Source organism: Aphis gossypii, chromosome 1 (genome assembly GCF_020184175.1).
Source record: "Aphis gossypii isolate Hap1 chromosome 1, ASM2018417v2, whole genome shotgun sequence".
Classification (NCBI taxonomy): domain Eukaryota; kingdom Metazoa; phylum Arthropoda; class Insecta; order Hemiptera; family Aphididae; genus Aphis; species Aphis gossypii.
Genome location: NC_065530.1, coordinates 55757895 through 55780143, shown reverse-complemented (window position 1 = coordinate 55780143; position 22249 = coordinate 55757895). Strand labels below are relative to the sequence as shown.

The 22249-nt window shown below is 25.5% G+C and overlaps 2 protein-coding genes across 5 annotated transcripts in view; both read right to left on the bottom strand.

The window, feature by feature from the left end:
• Positions 1–22249, bottom strand: part of LOC114127068 (PCI domain-containing protein 2) — a 564778-nt gene that overhangs the window by 315391 nt on the left and 227138 nt on the right. The window lies entirely within an intron of this gene.
• LOC114127072 (complexin) overlaps positions 1–22249 on the bottom strand; it is a 193334-nt gene that overhangs the window by 144753 nt on the left and 26332 nt on the right. For all 4 annotated transcript variants that reach the window (XM_027991190.2, XM_050207461.1, XM_050207459.1 and 1 more), the window contains exon 3: positions 8789–8839. The gene's annotated coding sequence lies outside the window, so the exon portion shown is untranslated. The remainder of the gene's footprint in view (positions 1–8788; positions 8840–22249) is intronic.

Here is a 22249-nt window from a genome sequence, read left to right as displayed (position 1 = left end):
AAAACAATAAATAATAATAGTAATAAGTATACAGTATTCTATTCAACATTAAATATAAACAAGTATATTCAAAATAACAGTAAAATCCTCAGAATTGTTTATTTATCAGAAAACATGAAACACACATAAAAACAAGATCTTTAATGAATTTTTAACTCCAGAGTCCAGATACTTATTATAATGAGCAAACCTGCAATCCTTTACACCAACATCATAAAAATAGAGATCTCTCACAAAATATAAAAATAATTGTTGACAAATTTTTGGCAGTTAAAGTAAGTTAATTTTTAATGATTAGATACGTCTAATTTGTGCTATAAAACTTATTATAAATAAATTGATAACAATTGCGACAAACACAAAAATAATCCAAGTATTATAGTAAAAAATATTTTGTAAAATAAAATAACTATTAATTTTTTTAATCATTCATTCATTTTTTTTAAAATAATTTAATATATAACGTAATTACTATCATTAAATAATAATTGAAATAGCAATTTTAAAAATATTGAGGTTTGGTATACTATGTTGTAGTTAATACAGTATTTTCTTTACCATAATTATGCTAATATTGGATCATGCATTCATGCTATTATTATCAATGCAGTTAAATTAAATAAGATTTTATTTATGTTATTAATCAGACTAGTACTCGTATATGCTACTTTTTAAATTATACAATAATAATAACAATATTTTATTATGGAAAAAACATTTGAACGGCAAGATTTTGACAACAATAATGACGCAAAAAGATGATTAAATATTATTTTATTTTCATTGTAACTACCTATGTATGTATATTTTATCCTTTTATCCTCACAGTCAAATATAAGTAGGTACCTAATTATGGTAATATTATAACAAAAGCATTAACTTATGCGATAACAGACATAGCAGTAACTTGGCGGGGGCGAATGGGGGCGACTGGCCCCCAAGACCAAAAATTCTTAGAAGACTTAAATATAATATTATAGTTAATTTCAAGCTGTTCAGAAGCGCATAGCACACTAGTACCTAATATTATGTTCATTTGTTACAAAAATTATTTTCCCCCACGTGAAAAGAGTCTAAGTTACGCCTATGATAACAGATAATAAGACTAAATACACATAATAAAATTAATCGAAAAAATTTATTTTTGTGAGGAGCAGAAAATGTGTGCTTTGCTTGGTATTATATCAGAACAAAGATAAAGTTGTGATTTCTCATGAAAAACAGCAATGCATCTACGCACAGAAAATAACTACATCACAAAAATTACACATTTTTATTTTTCATTTTATTGGCACCGTCAATAAGGATTTACGAACGCTGATTTATGTGTGCCGGTTTTTGTTGTTTTAGCGTTGTCTATTTTCCATTTGGATGCAAAATTCGAAAATCCTCTTGGTCCTACTTCACTTATATTGATTTAATAACACACGTAGAGCTACGGTGTTTTCAGCTTTGTATGACGACAGTAGCAACAGCAAAGAAGGATGGCAATGACTGATTGCCTTCGTCACTTTAGTAGTGGTATTGGCTTTAGATGTGGTAGTGGTGGTTGGTGGTGGTTGGGCTGGTAGACGTGGAAGTAGGTGAACGATACGTATGGAAGAGGTGAAGGACTTTTGTTACTGGGTGTTAGTTGTGAAAGAAGAGAGTAGAATGTATGTTCAAAACTTAGTGACTGATAAACAGACAATGACAAATCAAATAACTTTTTTTCTTGATATTATTGACAAAAATAATAATGAACACATAATGTGTTCTAATAATTAATTTTCATAATGACAAACAACGCAAATATTTTGTTTTTAAACCAAACACGATACTTCATATTATTTTATATGTGTTAAACTTCTAACGAACATTAAAGGTACTGTCGTCTGTCAGCTACGTAAACTAAGTATTACGGCTTACCCCACTAATCAAAACACAAACAAACTTAACGTATAATAGAACTTAGTATTAACAAGGTTATTTCAATTTTATGTGACAAAAATAAAGGGATTTGTTTATGACTTTAACGTAATCCTCTACTTAACAAAACTTCTAACTACCTATTCACTACATATATCTTAATAATTCAAACAATACAATTTTAATACAAATTATAAGAAACGAGTCAAATACTTTAAAATAATGATTAAGTCGTGATAAAATGTATATAATTATTATACGAACATATTCAACAATTTATATTTTTACATATCATTATAAGAAAGAAATTGTATTTTTTTTTTTTTTGTTGTTGTTGTTGTTGTTAATGGTAGTTATACTATGATACCGATGTACTGATAGTATACTAATCATTAATTAAGATCGATTTTTGTAAGTAAACCAGAAAAATATTATTTTTTAATTGCTTAGTAATCATTCAACATTTTTTTTATTTTATTTTATTTTACTGATATATAATCCAGTAATTTATTTTTTTACACGATTAAAATATATTTCTACGATCAAGTTAATTATAAAAGCATTAATCCTATTATTTACTAGTAACTTATATTGGCCACTCTAATAAAATTAGATACATATAGAATATAAATAAATCCACAGATAAAATATAATTTGTAATCGATCTTATTTGCTTATGTTATTTACAAAACATTGACATCAAAATGATTAATGGTTAAACATGTACATACATATTATATTGTAATTGGAAGAAATTCTAATATATAACACAACATTAAGTCAACTTAAATTCATTATAATATATAGATAATGAATGATGTGATGAATATATAAGTTTTACAATGGTGCGTGAGTGTTTATGTTGTTTTTTTTTTGTACCTCACATCACCTTTAGATGCAGTAAAGAAAGTAAAGAAACTCAAAAATCGTTTTATCTGTCTTTAAATTATCTTGAAAATGTAATACAAGGTTATTAATAAGTTTTTATTACAATATTTTAAAAAGATCGATCATTTATAATTATAATTTTTTTTATTAACATTTGTAGTTTAAATATTGACAAAATTGATTATCAATAAATAATGATTTTAATTATTATTTATTTTTTTTTTTAATTAAAAAAAATATATTGAACATAGAGACTTGTTACCTCTCTTTACATATATTATTAGTTTATATATAGATATAATAATTTTAAGCTATTTATACCTATATGCTATTCACACAGTTCTACGGTATGTTGATATTATCTAATAAATTAATAACAATAATATAATAAAATATTATTTTACATAAAAATTATATAAAAATAAATATTCTTAGAAATAAAGTCAAAAAGAAACAAAAATTATAACACCAAGACTAAAATTGTATCTAACTATAAAATGTTGAGATGTGTAGAATGGAAAGAAACCCCTATATTGTTGTATTATTACCCGCTTTTACAACTATAACAATTCTTTGCTTGTTATGTGGACAAAAATTCTCAAACCATTTTTACCGATTTATACGATTTATAGATAGCGTGGCATCGAAGTGGCTATGATGTTCTTAGCGTTATACGGCGACTAAAATGTAATATTGAAACCTTCGATAGGATTTTTCCTTGGCCATTAGCGGTGCATTCAATGTACTCAACTTGCACAGACCAATGGAGGGAAAATCGTACCGTTCGTTAGAATTATTGAGAAAAATCGTGCGGCCATTATATTATACCCTTTACAAGGCTACAGTATCCTTTAGACTGTACTTCAGCCACCAACCACACACTCGTTTCATTACCCCAGAGCACGTTTCCGTTTGGTCACATATTATTAAAAAGGGGAAATAGAATCGATTTTTGTCACGGTGAATTAATGATTTATTTTCCGTTAGTGGTCTTTAAAGGAGAAAAAAAATTATCCAGTTCCTGTTTTGAACAACAAAAATGACCGATAAATAATGCTTACATCCCAAAAACTCTATACAAGTAAAGTCTGTAATGAAATAATATACAATAATATAAAAGCTAAACGAGGCTTAAGAACGAAATTTACTTGTACGATTTATATGCGGTCGATTGACACAACGAAAAATGTTTCAATGGAAAACCATTTGATTACGTATATATCAGCATCATAATATAGATATTATATAAATTTCATATTGCAATATAAACCACAAAATATAATTCTAAAATCTCGATAAATTAATGTGTCGTAGAAGCAATAAAGTGTATACTAATTCAAAGATAAACATTTATACATTTTCACCATTACATTTCTATTGATTCCATGAAATTTAATTAGTTTTATATTACAAATTACTTGAACGTAAAACTTGAATATTACATACGTTGTAATGTTTTGCGATATTTCATAAACTACAATACAGATGGACCTTAAAATTATTGTGGTTCACTGTATAATATTTGTATGTTTTTCAAATAAAAGCCATATCGAATATTTTAATTGTTTTCTATTTATATAATAGTTATATTTTTACATTATTGTAATATAGTGGTTTATAATATAATTGGTTATACGCTTATAATAATTTTCTATAATAAAGTACAGAAACTTCAATAAAATCAATTATAAGTAACATCCTACATTTAATTTGAATCACACTTTAGTATTAATTATTATTATTTTCATGGATAGTGCAATGATATTGCTATCATCAACACTCATGTTCGAAAATTAAATTAAATTAATTGAAATAAATATGATTAATATGTTACAATATAATGATGCGGCTATTAATTATTTTGAAATGATGGATCAACGACAAATTATCTGTCTTGTATACCTGGTATATTGTTTTTTTTATTTATTTAAGCTAACAAATTGCATTCAATATGACTATTTAAATGCTAAAACGACTTCACATTTGATGTCATTATAAATTCGTGAGAAGTTTCCAAAGTAAAATAATAAATCAAACAATCTAATTTAAAAATATAACTGTCTTTGTGATAAATATATTATTTTAATAATGTAGAAGCTTCAGCAGAAAATAATATATAGTGCTTCAAATTATATTACTACAGTATTTTTTCTCGAGTTAAAAATCTCTGTAAAAGTGACAACACAACAGCAACACTCGAAGAATATGACTATAAACAACGTTATTTATGGAGTATTATAAAAACTGTACCAAAAGTGAATATTTCTAGAGATTTAAAGGTCAAATAGATTTGACGAGAAAGGGAGAAAGTGTGTAGAATTCGAGGTACATACCCCCCACCACACCAGTCAAATCCGTTGGGGACGCCTTAAGGTATCGTATTTACATAATAATTCTCGTGGACAGCTGCAGCAACGAGATGATGAAGGGGCAGTCATCAGCATTAACAGCAGCAGCAGCAGCAGCAGCAGCTCACCACTACAGTAACTGTATTTATATGGTCTGATACAACAAGCACCGCTGTGTCATCTGTGGCCGGTGACTTGGAAAATGGACGTTAAGCGGCTTATGTGTATATTTACGTCGTTGTCGGTGCCGTTTATTTCAACGAGACAACCAACATACCTCAACCAAGACGACCAAAGTAGAGGACGATGCAATCTAATGATTTTACTGTGAGACTTACAACAGATTTCCCCGGTTGCCGACGTGAATACAATATATAATAGACCATTGGAGATAAAAATTGAAAATACCAAATAAATAAAGCAGACCAGAGTGAAAAACATCGAATAAAACCTGTTTGGTTTATTTATGGTTGACATAATATAAAAATGGTGTATGCACAAGAAAAAGTCGTCAACGGTCCAGCTACGTGTTGCTACCGTCGACGCTGCAGAGTATTTACAACAAACATACACCGCCGCCAACCCACTTTTCAGCGATTCCATTAAAACGTCAGCTTTTGCGTGAAACAATGACACAGCATAATATGAAATTCATCATCTAATGTGATATGTCATTGTTGCCGCTGCTCGATCCCCCAAAATAAAAACGGTGATAGTACATGGAGCAGTGGTTATGGTGGCGAGAAAAACTCTAAAAATCCATTATTATTATTATATTATTATTATTATAAGAGAGCCTTACACTGTTTGCCACTTTTATACCATCTACCGTCATCATCCCCGAAATGATGGGCTTAATGATTTATTTTTTACGGCCCACAGTAACATTCTCATTGAATACATTATGAAATATTTATAAGTACCAACATATAATAAGTGTGTGACGTGTATACATATTTTTTTAAACAAAACAACAATGATGTTTTTAACTCTTAATAGCGATCACTAACATTATTTATACATCAGATTATCCGAAAATCATTTCATTGTTATAGAAGAAACACTATATTTTTTATTTATCTTATTTTTGACTTCTGTACGTCAATATGATTCATGTACGTTTGTTCATAAATGATTAGGATTATTTGGATCAGTCACTTTACTTTGTTAACGTCCGTTAAACCATGTTGTTAAACGTTTTCAAACTGTGCACAAACAAAGTTATTACTTATAAACGGATTACCACATCATTGCACGCAACAAGCATATCCTGAACTAAGACTTTGTAAGACGTTTATCAGAAGAAAAACAAAAGATGTTATATTGTACACAAATTTAAGTCATTGGTATCCAGTATTTCAGCAATAGTATTTGAAATTTCAATAACAATATGGTACTCATTTGAATAAAAATAATATACAATGTGCATATTATATAGCAGTATAGGTTATTGTAAATTTGATATTAATCAATATCAATCAATATAAAAATATATAGGACCACGAAATATTCGTAGAAAAAAAAGATTAAAAAACTTTTTTTTAAACATATATACTTATGAAAATCTGATTCTCAAACAAAAACAATAATTTATATAAATGTGTACATAGATTGACTGATATTTTTAATATAAAAATAATTCATTAAAGAAGATGAAGATAAAATTATCAGATACGTCGTGCGCTATACTTTGAATAATAAATTCCATGCGACGCACATGTAAGCTGATACTAATAGGTAGTTCTAATCACTAGTTTGGTTCATAAGTTTCAGTAAAATCTCCGGTTACCTAATTGCTCATTTCGAAGTTCCCTTGAGACATTTTCATACTTTTTAATACTATTAAATTCATTGTCCAAAATGCAAAAAATCATTTAATTGTTTTGCACGTCATTATACGACACCAATGATTATTGTCATTGTAAAAGCACAAACTGAACTTCATTGAATAGTTTGCGTTTTTCCGCGTATACACGAAGTAAAGTAATATCAATGATTGATAACGGTTTATAGGGCATAGGCATAGATACAATAGAGCAACTCGTACTATTGGTGAAGAATCACTCGAAAATCCAAACACAATACATTCCTGTACAACAACTACAGTACCTACCAAAGTAATCGATAATTAAAATATAAATAAAAAATACGTTACGACTTAGATAATATTTTTATTGGAAATTTATTTATTTTATAAATAAAATGCATTATTCATTCTATAATATAATTGTATGGATATATACTCAAATAACTAAACGTAAAATTAAAAATCTAAAAGAAAACTTATTAGGCTTTTGTATGTAATATTATACATTTCTAATATATTGTCAATATGAAGGATAGGGTAAACGATGACCGATTTTAATTGCATAATAACGTTATAATAGCGTGTTCGCATAGCTGCGTGTTATGTCATATTATGAATCACTCTCGGAGTGTTCATTTTTAATTCTATTTACTATTTTAAATTGTATCTGTTTAATTAAAAAATATATAAATTAAATAATTTTGAAGAAATATTAAATTATTATTAATATCAACATTTCAATAAATCCATTCTTCATATATTCATTTTAAACCATAATTTACGTATAATTTTTATTCAAAAATTAATGTAACATAAGTTGTATAAATCATTGATAAATTTAAGAAGGAATTTTTCCCTATCCTGAACTTAAACTAGGTTTTCTAAATATAGTAATAATTACGCCGCAATTCTTATAAAAAAAACAAGACTAATAGAATAACCGTAACAAATCTTCATCGAAGAATTAAATTAAATTGTAAATGGATTTAAAGCTACTTTTGTATTATTATTCTATTTTATCGTCCTTTTGCATCGAAGTGAACAACTATAGTATTATAAAACATCATGAATGTTTAAATACAGATTAATTCACCAAAAAAATTGCCACTACATTTTTTTTATAAGTAATAAGTACATTTGTTTAAATTATAATTCTTTAAAATCTTAAGTATACTTAAAGATCAGTTTTAGAATTTTTTAAATTTTCGTTTATCGTTTAAAGAATATCCCATGATTCAAATTTCTTTTATCTAAACACAACCACCTTTTTCCCATTAAATAATAAGGCCAATTATTTTTTTTTTTTTTTGAAAATGTAAATTTAATCTAAATCGAAAATCGAATGAATAGTTTACAATAACTTTGTATAGATATTAATGATAATTGGTCACATTAAGGATTCGGAATTTAAGGACTTAAAAATGGTTAAAAATTATAGTAATTATATTAATCTATCAATATTTAATATTGTTTGTTTTTAAATTTTCTGAGCATAGAAAACTCTTAGTTACCTATGGAAAAAGGTTTTTAGGCAACTACAAATAAAGTAATTAGGTGATAAGTAAATTTTACACCACGTTGAATGTAAAAACTTGATACGCGGGAAAAATATAACGGGACATTGTCAATCAGAAATAATATTTTCTGGGAGTAGATATTGAAACTTTAAATTCTAAGTAAAAGAAAACTGATTCATGGAACCGTATAACTTCTTATATGTATGATAATTATTATGTCTAGAATAATTGTAAGAGTTCCATATAACAAATAATAAACTCAATTTTATCAATTATATAGTATATATACATATAGTTTGTAAAACATGAAAATCTCTTACCTTGAGAAAACTTAAGTTAAGAATTCTTCCTTAAGTAGCCCGTTTGAGAACCTGTAAAAAAAAAAAAAATTTAAATATAGATGAGTATTAATGATTTAATTTTTTTACAGTTTCTTATCAATAAATATTTGTTAAAAATAAAGAAATCTATGTATTTATACATTTTTTTCTACACGCAGCTTATATACTTAATTTTTCAAATATTAACACATTTTTTTCTAACTTGGACATTAAATTTCTTCATAACAATAATATTAGCATTTAAACTAGACACTTTTTTGGTACCTAATAAAATATAATCATTATAATATCTATAGTCTATACTACAATATTTTAGTACAGACAATTGTTTTGTATTCATGAAATAAATACATCGGCTGTATTAAAAATATATTCGTTTTAGTGCATAACCAAAACCATTATGTTATAATATACGTAAGTGGAACTAAGATGGTGGTTTTCAGAGTGGAAGAAGCGTTCGTTCGTAAAAATGATTTGAACTTTTTTAATTTTACTTATACAGCAATTACTATTGTTATTGTACGCAAGGGTCACCACGGTACACCATGACGCGTTATAGTATATTATTATAATACCTCCAGCCAATCTCATATCATAATAATTCACAATGCAAATAGTTATTATATAGGTAGCTAATTCGCTAGACGGTCTAGGCGCTCGACAATGGGAGAATCACATGCGCAAGCGCACAGACACTACGTACACGCGAATTAATAATAATATACCACCGCTCTGCTGTTGCTAATTTATCATCGTTCTTACGGTGCTCGCTATTCTCACAGATTGCAAGCGTGTGGCGTATATACCTACATATACTATCATAACTGTACGTCACATATATTACGCGGTACGTAACAATAATGTATATCCGGTGACAGCGACGTCGACACCTTCCCCTCGCCACTCGTGCGCCCGTGAATCTTAGCTATCAAGTCGTCTACCGCGAGTCTCCGGTGCGTGAAAACCGGTAAACGGATTACACCTCCGCGTAAACGCGTGAAACCGTGAGCCGGGACTTTTGGGCGGCGGACGAGGTATGCGGTCGTGCTGGAATGGTAGTGCGAAGACGCGACGGGTTCGTATATTTAGGGGAATAGCAACCGATCGTTTAGTAATACGCAATGCAATATACATATATTTTACACATGCATATTATTATACTGTAAGTGTGTGTGTGTGTGTGTGCATCTGAGTTCGACGATGCGCAACAGCAGCGAGGGTGTCGTTTTTGATCGAGGGTAATAATAATTAGCGAAGCAACTGGTGATGCGTGAAACAGCGCTACACCCCGTTTCTCGAAATTATACGGAAACCGCACTATCGTTGGCGTCACAGCAGTTCAGACCTCCGTTATACATGTATATTTAAATGTTGTATAATATAACATAGGTAATGGAATTTAATAATACGATCGTTGGAGGTCGATGACGACTCAACCGCGTTATTACGACGTTTCGTCATCTCGTCGCGGAGGACATCATAAAAGTATCCGATTATTTACATAATACTATAAATATAAAAAAAAAAAAAAAATACTAAATACATAATACTAAAAAACAGATCTCGTTTCATTGTACACACGAATCGAATAGTATATAAAAAGAATAGGACAAACTTCATAGTTGTTTTGTGATCGACCGTTGCTGTAGTTAGGTACTCTCACTGATATTTACTCGAGTTTTCGAGGAGTCTTCAAGATTTTATTTACGGCAGATATAGAAAAACTGGTAAAAAAATTTTTTTTATCACAATATGGTAAGTACAATGTACCTAAACAATAATTACGGTGAAAACATCTGCATGGATGTTTGAAAAAACCAATTAATTTGTATTCACGACAGATAATCATCTCGATATTATGTAATCCACTTAAACATAAAGATTATGATATTTTAATGTCATTAATTGATAATTACTTCAACATATCGTTTTCATTAATGAGTTTCAAATCATGATATTTTTTATTCGATCCGATGTGATACTACACGACTCCCAAAGTCTATAATTTATTTGATTATAAGTTATAACACTAGGTGCATCTATTTTGGATTAAATTGAAAATTAAATACCAAAACCTAAATCAATTGAATGCGTTTTAGATAAAAATGTACTTCGTTTATAATGGCATTTCTATATTTATTTATACCTACATAGAATACGCATACATCTATGTGTGTTTGTGTGTGTTTATGTTTTAAAAATATACACATAGATATATAGAAATAGTGTCCAATGCGTATTTTTTTAAATATAAAACAATATTTAATTGTATTAATAAATGATTATAAAATTTTAAAAAATCAATAAAACAGTATTTAAATATACTGGATAACTCTTTATAAAATATTGGAACATTTTTTTAAATTAAAACACACGATCCAAAACTTCATCATTATGAATATATTCAACCAAATCAAAAAATATCTAAATAAATCTAAAATAATTTGTCTAATGTTTATCTCAAGTGATATTAGTTTGAATATAGTTTTGACACATCATCGATAAAAAAACATATAGAATGATTTCAAAACTACGACAATAATTTTTGTTTTAAACTAAAAAAAATACTCTTTAGTACCGATTTCTATATCAACGAGTTTTTATAATATAATATTAATAAATCACTGTTTAGTATATAATTTATTTAGACACAAATTAGAATTTTTATATGAAAAAAATGGTAAAAACGTTAGTAACAGTGTAGTATTGTATATTATGTAGCTAATCAAGTGAGTGGTAACAATGAAGAAGATTTATAATGGCATCAGAATAGGTAACGGAATAATATAAAATAATATTATACACTGACAACGCATATTGGCGGTGTAGTGAAATGGTGTGTAAAATAATTCTGTGGTGTATAATGATCACAACCAATAGTAGTTCAATTAGTTGATTAAACGAATTTATCAGTATTCCTGACTGAGTGATACTTTAAATTCACAAGTCACGTAGGTCCAACTATTTTTACTTAAATAGTTTTAAGTCTCCGCAATTTGGCTTATTTCAAGATTGTTAAATTTAAGTGTAAAATATCAGTATATTTAATTAGTTATTTTTACAATTGCACATGTTACCAACTACATTACAACAAGAAAGAGATTCAAATACGTTAGAAGATGCTGAATAAAACAGCATGAAGTACACTTCTACAATAGCTAGGGAACAGCTTCCTATACTTTGATGCTACTAGAAGTGCTAATAAATAATAATAAGATAGAACACGACCTTCGTACTCCTCTTAAGACAGTTTCGCCAAATTTAAAATACAAACTTCTTTTCCTCCTCGTATTCAATTTTTGCACGTATAATGTTTTATATATTTGAGGAGGATAATTGGCCATTGAAATTGAATAAAGAATATTATAAAAAAAAGTATACTAAGCTGAGAGTTTCAAAAATAATAAAGATAAAAAACATGGAATTATTATGATAATGAATACATATATTATATAGTAAGGTATTCTACATAATGAACTTAAAATTTCTATAGTTTTTTTTTTTTTTTTTTGTTAGAGAGAGAGAGTTATTTGTTTTCATTTTCAATAAAAACAAAAATTAATTCAAATAAATAAATATAGTTTTGAAATGTTTGCATACAACACAATCGAGTGGTAATTTAATAAACCACTAATAAACTGACAATCATATGCAATCATGATAAAGTTTGGTTAGTTAAACAAAATACTAAAATAGACACGTAGAACAATGTGTTTATTAATTAATAATAATCAAGAATAAACTATAATATAAAATAGTGTAGAAAATAATTAAATTATTAAATTTAAATGATAAATTAATTATGAAACTATTGAAGATTTTTGTATATTAAAAAGTATAACATAACAAGTTCTTTATATCTATAATTTTAAAGAAACATTAAACAAGAATTCTATATTTTAAAGGAATAATATAAAATTATCAACCAAATAAGAAGAAACTATATTCAACATAATATATAAAACCAAGCGATGATTTAAAATTAGAAAAGATTTTTATTTATTTTATTTTATATTATTATTACATTATGTATCTTTTGATAAAACATATAAACTAAGTTTTAAACATTTCCTACATTACCACATGGTACATGATAATAATAATAACTTTTGTTCTAAAAATTAAATTTTAACTTTGATAGTTAATATTCAAATATAAAGTGAGTTTACCTAATCTATAAATGTCAATTGTGCTTAAAAAATAATAATAATAAATTAGTTTATAAATATAATTTAAGCATAATTAAATTAAAAGTAAAGAAATGTGATAAAAGAGAACAAAATATTTTCAATCATTTCATTTAAGTTGTATAAATTGTACGTCTTTTATCCTATAAACTATAACATTTTATAACAGCAACATTATTACCTTTCAAAAAAAAAAATTATTTTTTAATTTTTTAATTTTAAAATATATGTAAGCATTTTTGTAAACAATTGAAATCTTAATTAATACCCAAATTGTCTGCAATTACCAACAGTTATCAACCTTACAAAGAAAGAAACATTTTATTAAAAAAAAAAAATTTAATAATGACTATTTTCACCTGTATAGTGTAGGTATCCGTAAACAAACATTTTATACAATTTTTAGTAATGATAAAAAAATTATTGATTTACTAGTGTTAGTACGTCTACATTTTTAGTAACTTTCTTCTTTAGAACAACTCTCCAAACTACAATAAGTATTAGATAATATAAGTACAAGCTGCATTTTTATAAGGCTGCCATGCCACCCACGTTGTCAAGTAAAACTGAAAAATGGGAACGCTTCGGCAAGGCCCATTCATTGGTGACGGCCAAGTTTTCCATTTACACGTAACGATCGTACTATGTACTTTTGCTACTGTCATTGGTCGTCATGTCGTAGTGCAGAGAAAATAAACAACCGTCAACTACACATACCGATACACTACACGTGGAATGTAGAAAAGGTTTCAACAATGGATTTTTACCGAAAACCTTCGCCACTAGCGTCAAAATAAAATAAAAAAAACGCATTTCAATGTCATTCGTCCGAGTATGCGTGGTTGATATTGACTGTACCTTTCCCAGTCGAAGTTGTTCCTGACAATGCTACCTACCTATATTATATATTTATATGCAGATATATTACACGGTAAAAATACAAATCTGATAGTCACAAATTATTGCTTTTCTTGTTTTACTAAAAACTATATACCATTACATACCATCCCATTTCCTAGAAGTGTTAAAAATTGTTGAAAAAAGTAATAATGAAAATAGGATATTATACTTTAAATAGTGAACGCAGCCATATGTAGCCTTTATTAAAACTGATCTACACACCATAAAACATCCAAAAACTTTACATTTTTACTAAATATCACTTGATGTTTATGGACCGACGTATTTTTTACTATCATTTTATAATCAAAGAATAAAACTAATTCATAATAATACAAAATTATTAACTCCCTTTTCTACTAGCAATAAAATGTTCTTTTAATTACATACCTCAACTTTATTTATGTCATTTAATTTCTTTCAAACAGTAAAATGCAGCGAAAATAGCGCACATTTTTTCAGATGATTATTATTCTTAATCATATTAAGTGAAAATAAAAATATTTGTATTTATAATATGTGAATAAACATGTTTCAAGTAAGCATGTATTATCTAGTCAATATATTGATTATTAAAAATGAATAATAAAATGGAACATATTAATATTATTAATACCATATTGTATTTCTTTAATATTAAGTATAATAATATGATGACTCTTGAATAATCTAAGTATATCTCGATAGTTGATATGTATCATATAAAGACGTCTATCTCTGTAAAACAGAAAAAAATTGAGGCTTCTATAAATCAGTGTGAAAAATATATATTAATAATTTAAAAATAATTTAAACACTAGGATAAATTGGTAAAACAGTGTCGCTGGAGATCGTTTATAAACGTGACGATAAGAAATAATCTGTCAAACACGTAAAGATTGATCGAAGTTTACCTGACCGCGAACTTTACATCTTCACTTTCCTGTTTATGTATTTATCGATGGAACATCATTTAATAACAAATTTATCAACTCTAAAAAAATTTAATTAATTAAAAAAAGAAAAAAGAAAAAAGTAAAAAAAATAAGTGATTTTCCCCATGTCTGCTTTTCAATTATAACACATTTATAATATCTTAGTTTTAACTGTTATGAGTCACTAACTATATTAGAACATTAGTATAAATATTTAAAAAATACTTAAATAAGATCTATATCACTTTTATACATCAATATGTAAGTGTTTAATTTCCCAAGATTAAATCTTAAAAATAGCATAAATCAATTACATTTTCTTAACATCCTATGAATAATAAAATTCCAAATTATATATTTTCAAATTCAAATACTTTTAAAAACAGGAAAATCATAATATAAAATAAAAGACCATGTGCATTATGGTTAAAACTAGAATGTTTTGATGAGTAAATATGATTAAAATTAACAAAATATTATGGAAAGAAAACTTGTGTAACCGTCTCTAATGTAATGGAAAAGTTTTTACCTAACTTAAATAAAACTTGAATTAACAATTTTAAGATTTCCAACAAACATGAAAAATAGACTAAACTAACATTTGGGTGAGTAAATCGAGATTGTTAAGTTAAATACTATACATATTATTTATATGTAACTATTTCTTTCACAAAATATATAACAGTATAAAATAACAAATAAAAACTATTTATTCCAAAGTAAGCAAAAAAAAGTGAGTACTTAAATCCATTTTCTGTATCCAGTGTGAATTTTGTAATAATATTTATTCTGTAGTTCATGCAATAATGTAATATAAAATATTAATTTAAGTATATCGAATATATTCAATGATAATTTTATATTGTAGGTATTAGTACAATATAAAACTGTTAATGTAATTTAATATTTTATAAAATAATAATATGTAATAGTATTATTGTAATACAAAATAATTCACTACTTGTCATGTTTTTATTAAAATAAAAAAATCGTAATTAATAGAATAAACCAAATCGTAAATTGCAATAGATAAGCAGTAAAATCTAAACCTTTCAAAAACATTAAAACAGACGTTAAGATATTAATTTATTAATATTATTTAATTACCTAATTAATCACCAAAATATTATGATGTTTACTTTTTTATATTAAGTGTTTAATTTTATATACGTATCGTTGTATAATACAAAGAATATATATGAAACTTTTGAAGTATTCAAAAAAATAAACAATTGCACAACTAATAGTTACTAGCTATTCGTTTAAAATATTCATAATTATAATAATATAAATAATTTTAAAAATAAATATATTACATTAATTATTTATAATAAATAAGTATAAAATTATGCCCCTAGGTTAAAGAGTAAAAGTAATAATATCTGGTAATTAGACTAGCTAATAATCGATTTTTGAAGTTTATCATCTTTGAATAGAAAGTGAGTAATTAATAGTATTATATAAACGAATCAATTAGTAATATAAAATTAGTATGTTATTATGACACAAATTGGTAATAATATTACATAATGCCGTATAAGTGATATGCATAATAATATATTATTACGTATCAAAAATAAAATAATTGATATAAAACGCACGAACATATATATATATATATATATATATATATATATAATATAGATATTGCACCCGAATATAAAAGCACAACAATTTTTATAAATAATATTCATATAATAAAAATCAATTTAATATTTTGGTGAATAATAATGATATGTATTATACTGATATTGTTTTTAAGTAAGATATATAGATAATTCACAAAATAAAATCAATTTGACAATGTTAAATTTACCATAAAAGAAAAATATTTAAAAAAAAAAACAGTTAATAAAAACGAAGTATTTTGATTTTTTAACAATGTACTCGTAAGTTGTATAGCTATTAACTATATTATATTACAGGTATTCAATATAATATAACATACAAATCATACATCAACAATTAAAAAAATTATAGATTGCATTAATTATTGATCAATAATTGTAAAAAAAAAAAAAACTCCGTTTGTTTACTGTTTGGATATATTTAGTTGGTGGTTTTACTTCAAATGTAATACTAACTCCATGTAACCACCCCACACGGCTTAAAACGATTAAAATTTTCAACTTATTAGTTAGGTTTTGCACGGAATTTCTAAGTCCCCACCTTGTTAATGCGGACTTACGGTGAAATCCTTTTCGGTCAAGTAACATCCCAATGGACGGTTTTCGCGAGTAAAACGGCCCCTAAGTATATATATTTTTTTTCTCTCTTTCTCGTTTTTTTTACAACCATTAAAACTCCGACCGTTATTTTTAATAGCCTCTGCCAACACAGTACCTACCTATAGTTGAAGATGCGGACGACCTCGTTATTTTTTGGGTAAACTTTTTAATTAACTCTACTGCGTCCTTTAGCCTTATTTCATAAACATCACCCATTATATAAGGTATCCAGTTTATTGTCTCAAATATAAATAGTAGCCATACAATTATATCCATGCTCAGTTTTAGCCTTAACATAAAAACAAAAAAAAATCTATCAAATACAGTAGTAATGTAACCCATCAAATCAATAATTTGTTGTAATGTGATTATATTTTAACTGACAAAAAATTGTTTATGTGATAAAAATAACAATTACACGTCAAGACCATTACATAGAATACATTCTACATTATAATTTACAACATTACATTTTCTTTACCAACTTACTACAAATACAAGTTAATTTATAAATATATTAACATGCAACATAATATTTAAAAGTAAACTAATTTTATTAGCCATACATAATTTAAAATAGCATTCATAACTAAGTAACTTATTACGTAAAACAATGAATTTAAAGTTTAAATACAAAAAAGTATTTGAACACATAATACAACAATAAAATATATCACACTATGATTTATTTACCAACTAAATTTTTTTTTATTATTATATATAGTTATATACATAGTCAAATTATATATAATTTTAAATTCATCCTATTTTTAACCTAAATTTTATAATATTTAACTTCTTAGTAAAATTATGATACAACATAAACAAATAGCAACAAATTAAAAGTAAATGCATGTCACTTAAAGTTATTTACGTTTTTTTTTTTTTTTAAATTTATCATAAATATTAATCTTTTTTTAATTGGAGCAAACTTGATCTCAATTATTTGAAGTATTAGAGTATAGAAAAATGTGCATTTTCCAAATATAAGTAGTATTTACGTTATGTTGAATTATAATTATTTTTAAGGTCATATACTCAAAACTCGTGACTGTTAAGTTAAATTTCCCAATTAAACTTTTAACAAAACCAATTCGTTAAGCTCCAAGGATGTTGCAAACACGATGAATTCCATTGCATGTCTAATAAAAATAAGAAAATGGAAGAGTAAAAGAAAAATAACAGTTCAGACTGCTACTACTCGGGGTGATATTGCTAAAAGTTACGTTCACATTGGAAAACTTATTTCATCGTATAGGGGACGAAAGTTTGAAGCTTAATGAAAAGTACTTTTACGACAAATTGAAAGTAAAAACAACTATAATTTTAGTTTTTCAAAGAGAAGTTCCATGATCATGATAACGATGATTTTAGATGTGGATCAAGGAATACACAGTCCATTTAAAAATTATTTATTGTTTTTTAAGTATTTTTTTCTTTTAAAAAAAAATGTCATTAATGTGTCTAATAATTATTAATAATTTTCTATTTTAATTATTTCAATTAGATATCTTTTTATGTTTTTCTACTCCTACAAAAATATACATTTATAATTTTTAAAAGAACTTTATTTGAAATACCAATTCACTATACTCTAAGGGGTCAATTTATTTTCTATTCTTCTTGTGAATTCTACATTAATTACGTTCCCTACTCAACGTCAAAAACAGTCACTCACAAAATAATTTCCTAGGCTAAACAAAAACAACGAGCCTTAGTATATACTGATTTATCTCAACTGCAAACTTAACAATTAATATCTCATTAAAATACTTTAGGAAAACGTCAAAGATATAAGAACTATACGATGGTATATGTTATGGAACTATATTATATGTATCTGAATTATATAGAATAATATTATCGATTTAAATACAGGAATATACTGAATTATTCTGATATTCTATTTTTATAATACCTAATTAACTTTACGGTAAATCTGTTAAAATCATTGGTTACTTCATTATAATATAATTTACGTGTGTATTTTTTTAATATTTCAAACAAAAACTTTTTTTATAGAAATTAAACATTAATATTTTATTGTAAATATTATTTAAATTGCAGATATCTGTTTAACTACACGAAAGAAACCCATTTAAATTTTACGTAATTTACAATAATAAAAACTAACTTGAAGTTAATTTACTTAAATATAGTCGATACTTCATAATTAAAAAAAAAACATATTTATTACGCATTGATCTGGAATTCGAATAAATAAACTAAATTTCTTGAAACTATCTCTTTTATTTTTTCTTTATAAAGATTTTAAAACGTAATATTGTATAAATAATGTAAATTATTAATCAATAAAATATAACGTTTTGTAAATATACTCATTCGTAAATTATATACATTTTTAAATTCTAAAAATCTAATAACATTATAATTTATAATATATATATACTTTTTTTTGTTTTTGTTTTTAAATATTGTCACCGAAAACAATCAATTTTTATTTTAATTACTTCATAATTATTATTGTTAAAACTAATAAAGTCATTCAAAGCTATTGTTAATACAACGTGTGTGAGTTCAGTCAGTTTGCGTGTGTGTGTTTTTATTAATTTAAAAAAGACTAAATGTAGAGTAGATAATAAAAAAAATTATTTAAAAAAAAACATTTTGATTGCAGCAATAGCAGAGAGAGGTAGTTTGGAAAAATATGAATACGTACACAAATGATGAATGGGAGTTTGGACCCAACTGAACGGAACTACTGTGGTTTTTTTAAACAACTCTTTGACAAATGAGATATAAAAAAATTATTTTAAAAATAATTTTTAAATAAAATAGTAGAGTAGTTTTAAACGAGACCGAAAAAATATAATATATATAAAAACTTTTAAAGGAGATTATTAATAGCTAATATATTATAATATTTATTGTGTAATTAAAAGAATTAATACATTTATATGGTACCTATCTATAAGTATGTAAAATAATATTTTTTTTTTTTAATAAGATAGTATTTTTGTTATATTTGATTTTTGGGAAATTTAATAAAAAGTTCCTCATAAATTGTTCTTACAAAACCATAACATTTTCAAAAACACATAGTATACTCAATATATTGTATATACATTTCAAATTCAAATTTCGACAAAATTGGATATTTTAATCAAAAATAATGATAAGTTATTTTATTATAATTGAAAATATCAATTATAAAAACTTAATACTTTTAAGTACTATAAGTAACTATATTATTAATTACTATACGTAGTTCTATTTTCAAATTATTTAGATTCGTTTAACCAATTTACACCAGAATCCTAGTCATACTGTTATACTTCGTCGGTAGATATTGACTTAAAATAATTAATGACAACAAGTTAAACATCTTATAGTAATTACTATTTAATATGTATGTGATTTATTTTTGACAAAAATTAGTTTAATCTATTGTTGTAAGACTAATGAATACTATAATATACAAATAAGTTGTAGTTGAAATTTGAAAAGTGCCAAAGAGTCTAATTAATTATTTGCTAATTAACAAACTACTAGAAATTTTGCTATTTTTGGTCACATTAACGATAAGATATACAGCTTGATGGATATTTTGTTTTTTTAATCTATATTTATGTATATGATAAAAATATAATAATATATATTATATTATAAAAACATTCAAAACCATGGAATTATATTGCCTATACAATGCACCGTATAACGTCGTAGAGACTTCTACATACCTCACACAAGCGTCTATTTCAACTATACGGAATCAAAATAAGGAAAGGTACCATGAAGACACGGAGTTGAAACTTCATTATTCTTTACGATGTACGTGATAAAAATGGATCAACTGTTTATAGTTGCAATAATAAAAAAGTCATCGGACCTTACTTTTTCAAAAGATAAAAAATAAAAAAACAAATAATTCATAACATTATTTAAGAGTCATTTTATTCCAGGCAATTTTTTAGTACTTCGAAGTTTTAGTGAAAGCTATTTTATGACTTTTAGCTTGAGCTAATAGCATATTTTATTTTATTAAAAAAATATCCAGTGAATTTATCTAAAACACAAATTATGCCAATGGAAGTATTTGTTTATAAATAGTATATATATTATAATATATTATGTTAAATTTTATCCTAAAATATATTGTTATTATATCTATTTTCCATTACAAACTATTTATATAGACTATATTACACCATACCATATTATAATAGTTTAGTAACTTTTTCACATAGCACATAATTCAACTATAAAATATTATACTAAAATTCACGATCTTATTATGTTTTTTATTAAAATCTATCAGAGCATAGGCATAATTTCTGATTAATTAAATTATTCTTTTTGATTCTAATAGATTATTCAATTTAGCACACTATACAAAAAGGTATATGATTAAAAAAATTAAAATAGATAAATCGGAATAAATAACATCGGTGACACAAAAAAGTCACTACGTGTCCACGAAAAAAAACCTTCAACTTTCTGACGAATGAGATTCATGCATTTTTCAACTTTTGTTATACGCTGTTTTATTGTCCATTTTTACAAACTTCTGACATTCACCGGGAAAAACTTTTAAGTCTTATGTTTTCTTAGCGAATGGTTATTTAAATGGGATGTTTTCTTAGCTCGTATTATAAAAGATCGAACTAGAAAGAAAAAAGAGAAAGAGAGTGTAAGATTTATGAGTATGAATGATAATAATATTTTAGTATGAAAGGAAAAAATTAGAATGAATTATTATTTGCATATTTAACCAACAATCGACATTTCTAATTTCCTTGTTTTTAGAAACAATCACTTATTCAATAAACATCGAATACTATTTTTAATGTAAACAAATTAATTATAGCCATAAATGTACCTTCTTAATAAAATATTAGCTCAAAATATAGCGATCAGATTAAATTAAAAATATAACAATGCTAAAATATAGAAACAATAAAATTGAGAATATACACTAAAAATTATAAGACTAACATCAGAATAAGTTTATACAAAATGTGTACAGAAATAAATATATTTTCTACAAACCTACCATCTCAACGAATAAATTGTATTTAATTATATTTAATTGCTTTGCATCTAAATTAAAACTATTGTATTAATTATTTATTTGCGCTAATTCCAAATTTATTATTAAACATACTACTCGTATTTAATCGTTTCGCGTTTGCCTCCATTTAAATATGAAATACTCATAAAATAAATTAGGTAGAATAAACTTGAGACTAA